The 13,915-nt window shown below is 43.1% G+C and overlaps 1 protein-coding gene across 11 annotated transcripts in view; it reads left to right on the plus strand.

Annotated features, from left to right (window-relative positions):
* Positions 1-13,915, plus strand: part of TSPAN18 (tetraspanin 18) — a 104,345-nt gene that overhangs the window by 11,187 nt on the left and 79,243 nt on the right. For 3 of the 11 annotated variants that reach the window (XM_085224616.1, XM_085224618.1, XM_085224619.1), the window contains exon 2: positions 8,653-8,717. The exons of 5 other annotated variants lie outside the window; for them this stretch is intronic. The gene's annotated coding sequence lies outside the window, so the exon portion shown is untranslated. Of the gene's footprint in view, positions 1-8,652; positions 8,757-10,669; positions 10,695-13,915 lie in introns of those variants that run through there. 3 more of the 11 variants (XM_085224617.1, XM_085224620.1, XM_085224623.1) reach the window with 2 other exon arrangements.

The following is a 13,915-nucleotide window of genomic DNA, read 5'->3' on the forward strand; positions in this document are numbered from 1 at the left end:
AGGATGGAGATAAGCTGCTGCTTTTCTTCAGGGGCTTAGATTCTGCTCTGAGTGATGGCTGGTATTTCGGGATGGTCCGTGTGAATCTTCTAATCAGTGAATGACCAGATTGCTCTGCATCCATTGCATATCTGTGTTCTTTGAATTAGTTAAATATACTTGAATTACTGAGAAAAGTAAACCGTTGATTTAAGATTCTCCAGAATCAGGGGTGGAGAACTGAAAAAAAAATTTATTAATGAAATCATTTTCTCACTAAATTGTCAACTTAAATGCATGTCTCAAAGATGTAAGCTGGAGCTAGAATTCAGATGAGGGCTGCGCACTCAGACTGACATGCAAAATCCTTTCTGTGGCTGGAGCTGTCCTGAAGGCTTCACTGTTGCAGTCTAGGGCTGGTCACGTAAAGCTGAGCAGCCCAAAAGAAGCCATGGAGTGGACCTTTTTCCCAGTATCCTATAAGATTATATCTGTAGCCTGTCCTTTAACTCAAGGCTGCAACCTTCAGCTCTGATCATTTATTCTTTATGAAGTGCAACAGTATGGAGCGAGCCCAAACATTGATTTTCAAATAGAATGTTATTAAATGCAAGAGGGCCTCTGTTTGGCAGTCTTGCAGCTTCGTGACTCTGCGTGGACAAGATTTATTGCTTCCTCCATCTTTTCTAACCTCCCTGAGCCTTTTTCCTTGTGATGAAGAATGGCAAGGATATGTCCGGATACACTATTGCTTAGCAAGGAAGTAGTGAAGCAGATAAAGTTGTTGAAATTGATGATAAGGTAATTTTCTCACCATTCTGATAGCCGTAAATGCAATTGACAGAAGATTTGCATTGTTAGAAGTGTTTGTGATTGTGTGTATACTCCTGGACATTGCTCGGAGATTGACTGGTAGGTAATGAAGTGGGCAGCTTGCTTAAGTGAGCAGTATGGGCAGGCACCTGAACTGCCTGTGTGCTTTCCCCCTCTGAGTGGTGCTCAGATCACCCTGGCAGATGTAGCCTCTCTTCTGTGAGTCGCAGTCATTGCCTGCCACTTGTTTATCAAGAGTTTATGTGTGGTCCACAGCATCTCAGCATCTTACAGTTGCAAATGGACTCTGTCTTTGTGACACCTTTTGGAGGCACAGAATTCTGTTTACTGCCAACTGTTTTAGTGATGCGTGTCAAATCTGAATGACTTGACTGACAGTGCTGATGCAAGAAACTTGGGACGGATAAGAGAATAGGAAATCTTTTTTATTACTATTTTTTACTTTTTTACTTTTTTATTTTTATTTTTTTTATTTATTTTTATTTTTTTAGAAAGAGCCATTATAACTTTCTTCCCTATCCAAATTCTGCTCCTAGAAAATATATTTTGGGCTTGAAAAATGGGAAGGGAATATTTCCTGTGTTAGAGGGAGAGTTTTGCCAGCTAAATCAATAGCTTTTTCTTCTAATCTCATGGAGATGAATGTTCTGGTAGCTCAGAGTTCTGGTATTAAAGTCTTCCCTTTTCTTCACCGTGTTAATTATATATTCACTAAATTTGGATAAAGCACCTTTTTCTCTGTAAAATGAGCTCTGGTTGTTTTTTTCTCATAGGAAAAACAAACAGTTTTTGAAGTTTTGAGAAACTGATTGGAGTTTCTTATCTCAGCCAAATTAATGCACGTTTGTGGTTTGGGGATGCACAGCAGAGCGTGGGAGACTATGGGTCACAGCCCTTGGATCTGAACCTCGGTTTTCCACCTCTCACTGCAGTGCCTGCGCTGCTGCTCTTGGCTTCTTTTGACCGCACTTTTGACTGGTTAACCTTCGTTATAGGTGTGCACAGGTTTCTAGTGAACAATGTTGGGAAGCAGTCTGTTCAAAGGAAAAAGCGTGTGCAGGGAAAATGTTATCAGGCCTAATTGTCCTTAACAAGTTAGTGACTCCTCAAGTCCTGAAATATGATGATCTCTCAGGTGTGATGCTGTCCTGCAGCACCCAGCTGGTTTCACTGCAGAAATCCTAATCACTGGCAGGAGGTGATGAGATGGCTGCTTTCCTCGCCCTGAGGCAGCCCAGGGTGCTTCCCTGGGAAAGCAATGTTCTTTAGAGTTCTTAAGGCACCCGCTGCAGAAACTTTCCAGGCACAAGTTAGCAGTTGCTGAGTATTAATGCCAATTATACAGTTCAAAGCACAGCTCTTGAAATTGTGCTAGTATTAACAAATTCAGCCTTGATCCTGACAAGGAGCCTCCAGTCCCCGAGCTTGTGCTGAATCCGGGTCAAGGTTTTAATTTGCTCATTTTAAGAAATGCTGAGTGCCCTCGGTGGTAACTGCAATTAGTGGATGCTGGGAGTGCTTTGTGCTCTGAAAGGAAGGCAGCAGCTGTGAGCTGTGGTGTACAGAAGCCAGGGTCTCTGGGGGACTGCAGTATTTAAGATGATGCCCCTGTATTTGTTTCTTAATTCGACCTCAGACACTTCACATGGCTTCTCTTGAACTTTGGGACTCTGCTTTTCTTGAGTGTATTTGAGACCTCTAGTTTGGCAGCTCCTTGGAGCTTCCTATTAAGGTATTAAGAGGCAGAAAACCCCTTGGTTGCCTCAAGCTGAGGAGGAAATCTAGACTTGAAGGATTATCTCAGTGCAATGAATTTTAAAGGCTTTATGCTATACTTGTGTGGAAAGCTATCAAAATGCTAATGGTTCTGCTGTCTATTTTAACTCTCAACATACAGAGCAATTGGGGTGGTAGTGGGGAAGAATGATGTTTTTTAACCACAAAAGGATGGTCCAGACAGAGATTAAGTTTCAAGTGGCTTTTTACCTCTGTTAGCCACAACTTCTCGTATCAATAAGGAAGAAGGATGGAGCGGTTCTGAATGCTCATTTGTTCCAGTCTGCAGGTCTGGTGTCAATCAGGTAATCCTGTAACCAGCACCCTGTGGGGAGGGTAGCACCCAAGGAAAAAAGAACTGGAAATCAGGCTGGGTAACTTCTAAGACCCTTTCCAGACTTGGTAAATGGTAGTACAGACACTCTCTGCTCCCCCAACCAGTTTTTAGGATGTGTACCCTGTCCACAGTGTTGGAGATGTATCTGTTGTGTGAGGGGTCTGCGTTGCTTTGTTGTCAGCACAGCCCATCCAGCCTTGGATGGCTTGTCCCAGCTGCAGGTCTGATTCTTCTGGATTTCATACCTCACCATCTTCACTGAGGAAGGCTCAAACTCTGGGATTACAGCTGGGAGGGCTGTGTGTGTTTGCCAGAAGGCATCTGTGATCTGGGAGCAAGGACCTGCCTAGCTCTGTGCTGCTATGTCTGCTCAGGAGGCAGGGCGAGCATCCTCCTCCTGGGATATTAACTGTAGCTGTGACAAACTTCTGCTCTATTTATTTAGGTTTTCAGCAGAGGTTTTTGACGTGCTGGAAATATCTCATACAGCTCTATAGAGATTCTGTTAATGTTGTGCTTTGGAGCCAGGTAAATACTTAGATAACTGGCGATATAAATAACGGAAACCATGAGTGTTATTAAACCCATGAGATTCCATCATTCCTTTAGCTGTCTCTGAAATGTCTTGGAACAATGGAGCTGTCTGTGCTTATCTTTAATCAGGCCTAACCAGATAATTTCAGCCCCCAGAAGTGCCTGAATCACTGAACTGCAGGGACATCCTCGCCATTAAGACTGAGACATTTAGGTTTCGGTGAACTTTCAGTGTGTGTGTTTTGTTCTTAAGGCATACTTCTTTTAATATTAGCTCTCAGCCCAATTGTTTCACAGCTTCAAAGTAGCAGTGCCTTCCCTCTTGCATTTGTTATAGAGTAGTGTGACTGCCAGCACACCCTAGGGCAGGAGGAGGGGCAGGCAGTAGAGGAGGGCTTGCTGCAGGGGTTTCCTCTGGAGACAGAACCAGTAGAGCAGATGAAGCAAGCCAAAGGTAAATGGGCTGGATAGCAGAGACAGGCTGAAATATGCTTCTTTCCCTTTCAGAAAGGGCTTTGCTTGAGGCATCTCAAGCTGGGGAAATCTGCTTTAGGGATTGTTCTAAATGATATAAAGACAAAGCTACTGTGTAGTGAGCTAGGAATGGGGCACTTTTGAAATCCAGTCTGTTTGTTGACCATAATTTCCTGTGTGACTTTTAACACATTGGGTGTATGTGTGTATATATATATTTCTGAGAGGGAGTAGATTTGTTTTCTAATTCCCTGTGCTTTGTGTTTTTCCCAGCATGAACAGTTACAGTCTGCTTGCCATTTATGCTTAAAGATTGTTTCCATTGGGCTCATCTCTCTGTTTCTTACATTTCACATTGGGCAGCTTTAGGTACTCTGAACAGTACCTTTCAATCAGAAATGATTTCCTCTGAAATGTTAGTGTTCTATTGGGAAAATCTCATTACTTTTTTCAACATTAAGTTACTTATTTTTTTGCACAAATTGTACATTGGTTTATGATACATTGGTTGAAAATATAAGACTGTATGCATAAATAGGTTGTTTCTATTTTTTCTGTAGTTGGCTTTGCATGTATAAGGAGAGTGGCTCTTGAGTTGCATTCTCCCACTCACTACAACCCCTTCTTCCTTACTAATAGATGACATTATTGGCAATGGGAAAAGTAGGGCTTAGAGGACTGTATGTGTGTGTGACATATCAGCCTCACTTCCATGATTAAGTATGCAGTTAATCTGCAGATTAAATACTAAGCACAAATGCAAAACAAAATCCTCTACCATTTCTGAAGGTGCCCGTCATTCAGAGCTGGGTTTTTGGATGAACTTGAGAAGCAGGCTCCTGGGCTGCCCAAAAAGGCAGCCATGAACTGTGAAGCGTGCTTCTTGCAGGGAATGGGTTACCTTCTCTTTGATGGAAAACAGTGCAGGTGTTTGTTTTATCTACAGTTGCCTTGGGAGAGTAATTATTGTGCAGAATACAATGGGAATGTCTGACTTCTTCCTTTTTTAATTGCCTGTGTAATTTAAAAGCCCCAGTTTTCCCTGCTGATGACTGAGCGCAGAAGGAAGGAGTGCTGAAATGCTGATTATCAGAAAACACAGTCTAAAACCTGCAAGTCATCTGTACTAGTTTGCAACTGACGGCCCTGGTTGCGTGTAATGGTCTTTTTCTGAGGTCAGAAAGATCTTGGATCCAGCCCATCACTGAGAAGGCTGAGAAAGCTTCTATTTTCTCACCTGGACAAATCTGTGATTTTGTGTCAGAGGAATAATTGTTTGGCATATTGGAGCTATTCTGCTCTGAGAGATCTTTGTAGTTGTTAGAGTAGTCATTCTTTCCAACAATTCCATTCATTCCTATTTGCAGACTCTGACTGAAGAATACCCAGGATAAGCACCAGCAGGATGGATAGGCTACTTTCTGGGAAAGTCCTCGGTTCAAATTTTGCCTAGAAGTTAGGCGAAAAGGAGCTATGAACCAGTTTACAGAATTCCAAAAGCCAGGCACTTAGTCAAATTACCAGCTGTTAGATAAGCTGTGATTATTATCCATGTGTGGTCTTCACCCATGGCAAATGCAAGGTAATCTAATTTCAACTGAACTCTATCCCATTAAAATAAATGGGCTCCCATTAGCTGTGGGCCAGGAACATGCACTTGGGGAGCTACCACAGCTTGGTAGTGGTTGTTGTGTGGATGGCTGTTACTGCACTGTACCACAGCTCTGCTGCAGCTTCTGTTTGTGTGGCTTGTTGATCAAGTGACAGGTATGGCCAGCTGCAAGAAGAAGGAGGAAAGTTGTGCCTCCAGTTTGTGAATACTGCCCCTAAATCTCATGCTGTTTGATTGGGTGTTTTTTTGTGTTTTTTTTTTTTTTTCATTTGTTTGGGGTGGGGGGCTGGGAGGAAATGGTCAGTGTGCTGAGTTTGGAATTGATGGAAATAGTGGTTTGCCATTTCCAACAGTTATGGCCTCCTCTTCCAGTAGGAAGACCTACTGCCTGTAACAGGTACTGTTGCCAAACACGTCTTTGTTCTCCTGGGAGTGTGCTGGCCTGAAGGTCTCTATCTCCAGTCAATTCTCGAGCTTCAAAAACAGGAAACATTATTGCGGTTTTCACCTTCCCGAAATAACTGTGTTAACTTCTAACAGGACTAAAATTGTCCTGTTAGTAATAGACCAAGCAGCAGTCAGTCCTAATCTACAGTTTCTTTGTCTCTTGCATCAGTACCTTGCCCAGGAGTAGCAGAACATGCAGAATGTCTCACCCACAGGCAGTTCAGCAAACCTTGGCAACATGGAGCCATGTACAATTTAGCAACTGTAAGAGAGTTTTAGAAGGAAATTAGAATAAAATGGTATTGAAAAGGGTCTAAGGTGATCTTGCGTTTGCAAGTTATGATTATAGTTTGTGATTTTAGGCATTTGGAGTAGATGACTTGACATACTCAGCACCACTGCAGTGTTATGAGGTCAGGGTTGCATATACCTCTATACTCTTGTGATTTGTGCCTTCTTCCAAGCCAGGGCTGACATCTCCAGTCATCCAGCTGCTCCATCTGGCTGCTAAAAAGCTTTTAGGTTGTAAGCCATCCCGTTCCCACTGTCTCCCAGAAATCATTTCAGTTTGGCCTTTTTTTTTTTTTTTTTTTTTTTTTTTTTTTTTTTTTTTTTCCCCCCAGCTCCAATCTTTCTTTACTGGGATTCTCTGGAAATGAAAGTCAGGATGTATTTCTTAAGCATACATGAGGTGTAACATCTATTGTTTGCGACACAGACCACTGCAGATGGCAGGATGTATGTGGAAATGTGTGCACAGCCAGCTTTCACTGCACAATGAAGATTTGGTTAAATGGGAATTAGGATTAATGCTGGATTTAAGAGTCTCATAGTTGGCTGGTAATAACCTAATCTCCTCAAAGGCTGCAGGCAGGCTGGCAGCATTCAGCCCAAGGCTGTTGTTTGCAAAACCTGAAAGAAATTGAATTTTGATACTAAGAGATCTTTAACCAGAGCCTTTCAAAATACTGTATGCTCTTCTCATCCTTGTGTCAATTGGAGACATTTAATTTATTCACCTATGCTTCTAGATCTGATGGGTACTTGACTCTAACTTTTTTTTTGTTTGTTTCCCTTTGTAAGAGATTAGAGCTTCTGATTTTTTTTTTTTAGTTTTAATTTTTATTTTTTACTAGTGAATAAATTGCATTCTGGAAGTCGATATACCAAAGTCTCCATGTAGGCAGAGTGAGATACATTTATGTAGGGCAGCAAGCACTACCTGGTTTGAAGTGGTTTAGGGTGCAGAATGTCTTTTGGGTAAGGAAGCTCAAGAGTCTGCAGAGGTGTGGAGTTTCTGGTGTGTTGTGGTCAGTTCTCTCCTGTCTGGTTCAGTTGTTGCTATGGTAGAGACAGCCTGTGAGAAATGAGTTGGTGAGTACAGGCAGGTCATATGAATCACTGCATTTGACAGCAGGTTGGGAATAAAGCATGTTTTGAGGTTAATTCTTGCTTCAGTTTACTGTGGCAGCAGTGCAGTTTTCTGTGTGCCTGGTCTGGAGTGAAAGTCAGACATTTAGTCATCGAACTAATCAACATTTAATTGTAAATACAAGTTAAGGTAGAGTTTTGGCAGGCTTAGTCCTGCGTTCTCAAACAGGGTGAAGGCTGGTCCTATGTGGAGCCAGGAGTTGGACTCAATGATCCTTATAGGCCTCCTGCAACTTGAGGTGATCTTGTATATCTGCTTTTGATTGCCCCCTTCCAGCCTTCTCTTGGATAGCAGTTTTGTCTGATTCTGTCCAAACTGTGACAGCTATCTCTTGCAAAATGTTCCATCTGCACTGCTGTTTATGGTAGCCTGGAAGATGATGTGCTTGCTCTCTCTGCTTTTCCTCTGTTTTAAACCAACTGTTCTTTCTGTGAATGTATTCCCTTTGCAGAGGGTATCAAAGGCATCTATAAAACGATGCTATGTGGCACTGTCAGTTGAGGTTTCTGTTAGGGCCACTGAGGCTGGAAGAAGCAGAGATGTTTTGATTTGAATGTAAAGCTTGTCCTGACACTGCTGATACAGTACATTTGTACATCTTTGCTGCCCAAATGAAAATGACTTACCTGCAGAGGTGATGGTGAATAGGCACCTTTATCAAAACCTGAATCTTCTGTTTTTGTTTTTGTTTTTTTTTCTTATGTCTGCTCATTCAACCCCCACCTTGATGGATTTCATTTTATTTTTGTTGCTTTTTGTTATTCCTCCTTGCCTTTCCTCTTACCACCACCTTGTGCCAAACCTACTATCAAATGCTCCTCTTAAAACAATTAATTTTTAAAGCATCAGCCATAAGGAAGGACATTTCTTCTGAGGATTCTTCAGTTTGCTGTGTCACCTTATTGTGTTGTGATGTTGAGAAAGGCACTGAAGTTCTGCCTTCCCAAGGGTGAAGGCCCACATGATGACTTGATTAAAATTTCATAGACAGTGACTTAATCTACTGCTGCTAACACCCCAGTTCCCATTCATTTCAGAGAATGTGAAAGTGTCAATTTAAATTCAGATCTATATAGTAGTTCACAAATCCCCTCCAAAGCACATGTTTGTTGAAGGCAGGTTAATGGGAAAGTTGCTGTTTTAGTATGTGCTCTGTTTTTAGACACTATAATCCAGCCTAATCTTCTCTCTTTCAGCTCTGTTTCTTTTTCTTTTTCTCTTCCACAGAGATTAATGGGAAGGAAAAGTGGGTAAAGAGGGAACCTAGAGGAGCCTGGCACCCAGCAGTGAAGGTTAGCACAGAGCTGTGTGAGCTGTCCCAGCACAAGAAGGTTTGTTTTGGCTAATTAAAAGCATCCAACTGTCTCTAGGAGACCTTAGCCCTCTGCAGGAACCAAACGGCTTGATTTAAGTCATGTCACAGTTCAGGGAAGAGCCTTGTGAGCATCTTAAAACTATTGCTTTGTTCAGTAATATGAGCGGTTGGAGGGTTTGGTCTACGGCTTTTCTGGTGTGTGCTGCGAGGTGGCAAAGACTGCTTAGAACAACAGTGCGTAATGAGACAGAGCCAAGCCCTGGGGCAAATGAAGCTGTGATTTCTGAACCTGTAAAAAGTCAGGAGAGCATGCATTAATGCTATAGCTCTCAGTCCTAGCCTCTAATAAGTAGAAGGGGTCATTATACCCTTCTGAGAAGAACTAGGGATGAGGAGGAATATCTCTGTAAAATCTTGGAGAAAACAAGCATGGTGACAGTGTTTTAAAAACAAGCAAACAAAAACCCTCTCACATAAGCAGGATGTTTCTGCCCCAGAATGTGAGACTTCATCCAGCATGAGGCTTTGAGTTCTCTTAGTGCTGACACGGGAATTAGCCAGCTGTGTGTCCTTCTGCTAGTCTGAGTGTTTTTTGAAGTCAAGGAATTTATGATGACTATTTTGGCTGACACTCTTTGTGTTACAAAAAAAGAAATTGTGCTATGTGTGTTCTGTAGTAGCTGGTAGAGATGGATGGGTGTGAGTAAGCTGTTTTGCTGATGGTACCTTTGAGAGTCCAGGCTGATGGATCTTCCAAATACTCAGTGGCAATTCGTTATTCTCTCTCCAGTGGAGTCAGCTCTGTATAAGACTGAGAGGTCTGCCAGAGACCCTCACCAGCACGTGAAGCTGCACCTCAGAGTTAAGTGCTCAGAGCAGATCTAGTGGATGATGCTCTGCTTTTCTGTATTTGCAGTCTTGCCTGTGCTAACCCAGTCAGTGTCACCACAGCTAGCATAGCTCCATCAGCAGTTTTTCCTTCAGGATTTCCTAACTGTGGCCGGGAGCATGCAACATGCGCTGTGCTCTGGCATGTCTGTGTTGTGATATAGATGAATGTGGTTAGACGATCTGTAAACACTGCTGCGTGTTCTGATGGTGAATGTGTGCAAGCTGTTTGCATAGTGTTACTCATTTATCCCCCTAGTCTTTTCCGTGCTCCCTGCAAGCACGGCTGCCCCTCTATCTCCCCTGATAAGCGGGTGTGTGATCTGAGACAGAGCCAGCAACCAGAGCTGAAGGTGGGCGGGAGTCCCGTGTGCATAGTTTGGGGGCAGCTTGGTTTCTTTTCTGATAAGCCTGTGCCTCTTGCGGCAGTGCTGTGCATGCTCCTCTTAAACTGTAATCATAATCCTCTTTACAGCAGGCGCTGCTAACCCCACAGGAGGCATTAGCAATATCACAAAGTGCGGAGACTTCATTGTTTTCCCCTAATCTGTGAAGGGAGTTGAGACAAGACAGAGGAAACTTTAACCTATTCTGTGCCTCGGTGGTAAATAATTATTTTTTTACTGGCTGGAAGAATGGAGGAAGCCTCTTAGTTTAGATAAAATAAGTGCAAGGCTCGCAGGCTTATCTTGTTCTGTGGAATTCAGGAAAGGACATGTCCTTGAATTCGCCTATCTCGCATGTTTTTTGTGTTTGGGAGAAATGAGTCTATTAAAGCTGCCCTAAGTGACTGCTGGATGTAAGGCACCTCTTGCCAGGAAACGCCATAGCTACGCTTTTGTTTGAGGACCTTGAACAAAAGGCTTTGGATGCTTAATAATGTGCAAATTTGAGTGGGTGGGAAATAGAGAAGGTTAATAGGGCAGACTGACAGAGGAGGAGCTGAGCTTGGGAGAGGAGGAGAGGAATGCTGAGGACATAGCAGCATGCACAGGGAGGTAGAACAGGAGCAGCAGCCCCTTTTTGTCATGCTAAAGTTAATGTGGTCACCACTGGAAATTTTGGGGTAAGTGTAAGCTGTCTTCTGAAATAGCGGGACCTTCAGCCACGGGGTGTGAGAGGCCACAGTGCGGCTCCACATCAGCTGTGGGCGCGCAAGGCTGTGCTGAGCGCTGCCAAGAGCACATCTGTCATATGGGAGCTGGCTGTGACCGTGTGTGTGGGTGGGAATTCACTTTGGGTCAGTGCTTTACATTCAACAAACTCCTCTTTGCGAGCTGCCTGCCATAAAATCTGTCGTGTCACGCTTGGCTGTGTGCCGCGGGGCAGGCCTGGGAGTGGGGCAGACAGTGAGGGGGTCTGGGAGCTGCTCGTGGTGCGCGGTGTCTGTGAAAGTTCTGTAATCAAACCACCAAACAGGAGCAAAGAAACAAAAGCCTCTCAAAACTGGCATGAGACAAAGATCTGGAGAGTTTGCTTTTTATTTTTCTCGAGAGCCCCTGGAGATTACTTCTTTTAAGGGAAAAAATGTAGCTTTCAAGGTCGAGCCTTTTTTCCCTCTTTTTCTCCAGGCTTCAAAGGCAGCTGGCTGAGAGCTTCTTAGGAATGCTACATCTACGTGGAGCAACCATGGACTGGAGGAAGGACACTTCTTCCTCTTCCAAGTGCCCAAAGTTTCTGCCTAAATTACCTTGAGAGTGCAGTAAACAAGACCAGACCTCATTGGGTATGGGTGGCATGACATAGCAGAGGGCTGGAAACTGGTAGTGGGAAGTGGTGTGTTGCAGATAGAGGACAGAGCAGTTTGGAATAGGGGTTAGAACTTTGGAACTAGTTTAACACGGCTCCACTGGTAACGGGTGCATATTTCTTGCTGATTTTGGTAGAAAGCTGATGTGTAGCACCAATGAGAGCATTTGGAAATCTCTGCGGTGGAAGGTATGGACACAATCTGGTCTCAAGCAGTCATTCATAGCTGCCTCTTTACATCTCAAAAGTGTAACTCAACTGCAAATGGCTTTCACACCAATTATTTCACTCTTCCTTTTGAATAGATCCGGGAGGGGGGGTTGTTGTTTGTCCCATTTCCCCTGTGCAGCTAAAACTCAGTTTGTGCTGAAGCTGTTGTTTCCTCTGTGCTTGCCATACTGAGACCAAGGTGTGAGATGTGAGGTTTGTTGCATGGGTAACCAGGCTGACAGTGACAGTTGTCTCACTGCAGGTTGGGTGAGTGTAGTTCATTTTGTGTGTTTTTCTTTTCAACTAGGCTTCATAAATGAAGAAAAGCAATATTTAAGCTTCTGAGTAAATAAGCAGAGCACCCTGGCTTCATCCTGGCTAATCTATTTAACCTTCATCAGCCCAAATATTTACTCTAGGCATTGAATATCTGGGCAGGGTAATTTTGATGCTAAAACTCATGCACTGAGAATGCTGTAGATCACTAATCCTGCAAAATTCCAGAAATCCCTGTCTGTGTAAATAAACTTCCTATGTGAAGGATTATAACTAAATAAATGCCGTGAATTCAGATCAGCAGGGCAGAAGTGTAGAAGTTGACTCTCTTGTGTCTGCTTGCTTCTGTATTTATTTATTTTTAATAAGGATATTCATCTTAGTCTAAATAGATGTATGAAGAAAACTGCATATACTGAAGCAGAGTGCTGTCGTATATTTCGGAGAGGAAATTTACCACTCTGCCTTTTTGTTAGCAACCTTTCTTTTTCAGATTTGTCAGCTTGATTTGTCTGGTCTGGGGTTTTGTTTTTATTTTTATTTTTATTTTTGAGGGGGATGAGATGGGGAAGGGGGGTGACATTTCTGGTGAATGTGTTCTGGAGGTCGTTTTCTCCTTGCAATTGGCCAACATAAAGAGTTGATGAAACTGCTTTGTTGAAGATCCAAACATCGTAGCCCGTTGCTGAAGATCCGTCTCCCCATGCTCCGGTTGCTGAGCTGAGCTCTCAGCATCTGAAATTACAGCAGAATGTTGGCACCTCTGGAAGACTGATCCATTGTGTTTTCTGCAGGGGGGCCCCATTGTAAACCCATTGGTGTGGGTATGGTGTAAGCAACCTCCTGAGCCATTTGGCTTCTCTCCTACTACTATATTAATCATCTGTTCTTTGTGAGACTTGTTTCAAGTACAGACTTATCTGGGATCCTTATCTCAGGGGTGTTCTGTTAGTACCCCTTGATGTTGCCCTCTCTGTTATTTTAGATGGTTCCAGAGATGAGAAGGCTGTAAACACCTGGGGGAGAGGAATTAGTGTCCCTGTTGTAAAGGGAGTAACAAAGAAAAAGAGCATAAAATTAGAGATGTAAAATCAAAACTGTCTCCAGAGAACTTCCCAGCAGTGTTGTTCACTGAGTTCATGAAAAGCAAATGTGTGTTCTACCATCTGAGTGTTTTGAGAATTGTATGCAAAAATAACAGGAGAACGTGTGGCTGGAGGGAGTTGTTTTCTGCAGGCAGAGAAGGGTCCCAGCCATTCTTACTCACTCTTTTCTACTTGTGAGGTAGAAAACTAGAAGGAAGAATTGCCTGACTGCAGTTTCAGGAAGGTGTCTAGTCAGAAACTGTGCCATGCGTGGCCACTTTGTCCTGGCAGATGATGCTCCCTGCTTGAAAGGGGCCAGCAGAAGAGTTTCTTATTTTACTTTCCAGTGTGCTCTCTAAGCAAACTTCCCCTCTATACCGTGTTGCACTAGTCAGTCGTTCTAACACTCAGTCTGAGGAAGAATCACTGCAGCTAGGCAGCTAATCTCATTTCTGTCCTGAGATAAGATTGTTATCAGAATAATTGTCTGTTTTCTCCCTCTCCTGAGTCTAATCAGTGTGGATTGTGCCAGTACCTCCTGGAGCAGAGCAACTCAGATGCTGATTGCCCTCAAAAGAAAGAAAATGCTCAGTGTATATTTAACATAAACTTAGTTTTGTTAGATGTTCGTGGAGAAAATCGTCTGGAAATAACTTGCTCAGACATGTCTTGCCTATTTCACAGTAATATATTTTGTTCTGGTTTAAATTTTTAAGCTAAGGCAGGCAAGTTCATGTAATGCACGCTTTGGTGAGGCTTTCAAAAGACAGTGCTGCGCACCAGGGAAACTGGTACTTTCCCAAGCCCTGGGATAGAGCAAGTTCATGTCTGCAGAGAATGCATACTCTCAGATGTTGGTGTTCTGGACAACAAATAATTCTGAGCAATTAGTATTTTTTTCCTTATTTCAAAGCAAATTGTGGTGGTGGGTGGATTTTGCTGGTGGGGATGAAGGAGGCTCAAAGAT

The sequence above is a fragment of the Meleagris gallopavo genome, chromosome 5 (genome assembly GCF_905368555.1).
Source record: "Meleagris gallopavo chromosome 5, MGAL_WU_HG_1.1, whole genome shotgun sequence".
NCBI lineage: Eukaryota > Metazoa > Chordata > Aves > Galliformes > Phasianidae > Meleagris > Meleagris gallopavo.